Below are 3,537 nucleotides of genomic sequence, written 5' to 3'. Positions count from 1 at the left end.
AGACTTGGAAAAAATTATATTAAGTGAAGTAAGCCAGGCCCAAAGAAACATAGGTCCCATGGTTTCCCTTATTTGCAATATCTAGTATATGTCTGAGTCAAGCAGAAAAGGTCAGATAAGTTGATGTTAGGGAAATGAACCCTAAGATATGTATTCAAATGTTTTTTTCTCTCATGTGATTGTTTCTAACACATTTATAAGATTATTTCTTTGTTGCTTTGTATGTCCCTCCCCCACAGTATAACCCCTGCTTTCACTGTATTTGATGTTGGTATAATTTGTGGAGGGGAAGGGAAAAAACAAATCGTTTAAATAGGGATACAGGTGGACCCATTGCAACAATGAGATGTACAAGTCGTTATGTTGAAAATGAACTTTACAACTTTGGTGCGGGGAAGGGAGGGGGGGGGCAGGGGTAGGATGGGAATGGATGGGAAGGGGAAACAAAGGAGGAGGCTACAATGCTCGATAAGAAATGTACTCATTATCTTGCCCATGTAATTGTAACCCCTCTGTACAGTATTTTCACAATAAAAAAATTAAAAAAAAAAAAAGAACAAGAGAAGAAGAATGTCCATTTTCTCCTTTTCCATTCAATGTAGGGAGGCTAAATGTAAGAGGAGGCAGCCCCATCTGTTTGGTGTCTGGGAGGGTCTCTTTGCAGATGACATCATAAATGAGGGCGTATAAAGATTGCAATGCAAGACAGGAGAAGCCATTGTAACTCAGATGTCAGGCTTGTTCTTCTCTTAATGACTCATTCTCATGAGAACTAACTAGTCTCTCACGAACTACATTAACCCAGTGATCTAACCACCTTCCATTAAGCTCCACCTTTTAAAATATTTCACCCCATTGAGGTTCAAGGTTCCAGCATGTACACCTTTGTGGTACACACTCAAAATTATATAATCACAAAACTACACCCATAATATTATAAACAAAGTGACCACCTGGTTCAAGTACACAGTAAATATTGCATAGGGCATGTAAGGAAAGCGACAACTCCTAGTTTAGCAAATGATGACATTACCACATATCTTTAAAATTTTCAAAAGTAGGTGCAATACAGCTTTCTAGGTTATTTTAAAATGTCTGAATTAAAATATAAAATAAATACCAGATGAGCTAACCACATATAGGTCATAATATATATCCCAATTTAATAATAATTAACAATTTAACTATTAACAAAATAACTATTAACAATTTTTACAGTATTTTAGTAGTTATTTCTCTTAAAGCACATTTTTCAATTATTTTGTTCATATCTATTTATATATATTTCAAACACACTTATATGTTGAAGAATGCAATTTTAATATCATTTTAGCTCTTACATTTATTCTGAGTTAATGTTTTTAGGTGATGTGAAGTTGGGGGTACAACTTCAACCTTTTACATGCAGATACTCATTTTAACCAGTACCATCTATTCTACTATTGAGTTGTCTTGTACCTTTGTCAAAAATCAATTGACCATAACTGTAAAGGTTTTTGTTTTTGAATTTCAATCTGTTCATTGAATATGTCATCCATCATTTTTATGCCAGAAAAACTAGGTAGAAAACTTTATACTTGCGAATTAATTGCTTACCTGTTATGGTTCTAATATGAAATGTCTCTCACAGGCGAATGTGTTGAATGCTTGGTCCACAGGTGGTGGTGCTGTTTGGAAGGTCCTGGAAACTTTAGGAGGTGGGTTAGTTGGAGGTATGCCTTTGTAGGTAGCATCTGACTCCCCAGACCCTTCTTTTCTCTCTGTTTCCTGGCCACCATTAAGTAATCAGCCTGCTCCCATCAGAAGGCTGTTCTGCTTCCTGGTAACTACAAGGTAAATGGCCTCCTCCACATGCTCCCATCACTATGATGTTCTGCTTCACAACAGGCCCAGTGATATAGAGCCAAGTGGTCATGGATTGAGCGCTCTGAAATAGTGAGCAAAATAAACTTTTCCCTCATTCTTTATGTGAGACATTCTGTTACAGAAATGCAAAATTAACAGATACATTATATATTCCATCAGTCATTGCTTGATATGGTAGTGATTTTGTATATGACTCTTTTCTCTATTAAAATGTAAAATATTGTAGACCAGAAATAGGCTATCATAGCCATATGTAAAGTTGCTTACATATTTTTCACTCACAGAATAGAATTTCTAAAAAGAAAAAGGCCTAATATACTCATCCACAATGCCATTAAGTATACATGAGTACTAATGTTTGCATGAATGTCATCCAAAAGTTTCATAGTTAATAGCAGTTTTGCTAAATGGTGGTAAATACCTTTTAGAGGTTGGATCTTATAGAAGGTAGTGTCAGATCATTAAGGGTATGCCTCATAGGATAATGTATGGCTTCCTTCCAGTTCATGAAATGAATGGTTTGCTCTGCTAATCTTCTATGATTTGTTGCCCTTATTAGAGCCTAGATTTACTGTGGTGGGAGCACACTTGATTTTGGACTCCAGAATAATGAGCCAAAAATAATCTTTTTCTACTGCAACATAAATTTCTCACACATGCAATTACAGTGGCAGAAATAGTACAACAAGGGACCCAAAATAAAAGTGGTTGAATAAAATATAATTGTTTCTCTGACCCATAACAAAATTCAGAAATGTGGCACTCACGGTTGATTTGGCAGCTTCATAAAGCAGAGTATGGACAAACATAGAGTTTTTCTCCCTACTGTCCCACTGAGGTGTGATACTTGAATTTATATTCACAAAGAAACAGCACTTTATAATCTAAACCAGTGTCTTCCCTAAAATGCTTACTCCATAGGACAATTTAAGTGTTCCCAATCCTCAAAAAACCTACTCAAAGATAAAGATGAATTAGTCCCATGAGATTGAAACTGTTCTAGAGATTATACTAATTTCTATAGAACTTTCAATGATGTCCAACTCAAAAGTTATTTCTTTTTACCCCCCTGCTTTTAAATGATCAACTTTACTCTTAGGGTCTACCTGAATGGGTACCAATACCCTAGTCACTTCAAATTATTGTAGTAATGATAATATTCCTTCTTACATGTAACAAAACTCATACTGAACAATAAGTTCTGGGTTGTGAAAGAATATTTATTTTTGTACCCGTTGGTAAGCCTTTGTTAGATATTAAACAAAGACACACACAAGTGCTATATATACTATTTCTAAGAATTGAGAATTTGTCTATCACAACTAACATAGCTATCCATGAAAGATAAATATGGGAGCAAAATAATATATATTATAGAACAGCGTCGTCCTCCAAAATAACAAATATTACTCTTTTCTGCACATATATGCAGAAAGTATGTCATTTTGACTCACGTATCATGGCTAACTCACAAACACGTGTGGAATTATCACAAAGAAATCTATTAATGTGTGAAAATTAAAAATAATTGAAAAGAACAGGAATTTACATGGATTGAATGAAAATGAGAAAAATTTGACTATGATTCTTAGAAACATTTTGCTCCTTTTCATGATAGTCTATATTCTGACAATCTTTTTTGTGGGGGAGGTCTGTTCGTGGGGCCAGAAC

At 34.9% G+C, this 3,537-nt stretch overlaps 1 non-coding gene across 1 annotated transcript; it reads right to left on the bottom strand.

Annotated features, from left to right (window-relative positions):
- Positions 1–3,021: 3,021 nt before the first annotated feature.
- LOC122119087 lies at positions 3,022–3,147 on the bottom strand. Its single transcript, XR_006149508.1, has one exon. It is a non-coding gene; the product is annotated as a small nucleolar RNA SNORA40 (small nucleolar RNA).
- Positions 3,148–3,537: the final 390 nt, after the last annotated feature.

Source organism: Dipodomys spectabilis, unplaced genomic scaffold (genome assembly GCF_019054845.1).
Source record: "Dipodomys spectabilis isolate Male_0828 unplaced genomic scaffold, ASM1905484v1 ptg000162l, whole genome shotgun sequence".
Classification (NCBI taxonomy): Eukaryota; Metazoa; Chordata; class Mammalia; order Rodentia; family Heteromyidae; genus Dipodomys; species Dipodomys spectabilis.
The sequence above is the reverse complement of the archived record's forward strand: the minus strand, read 5'-3'. Positions and strand labels throughout refer to the sequence as shown.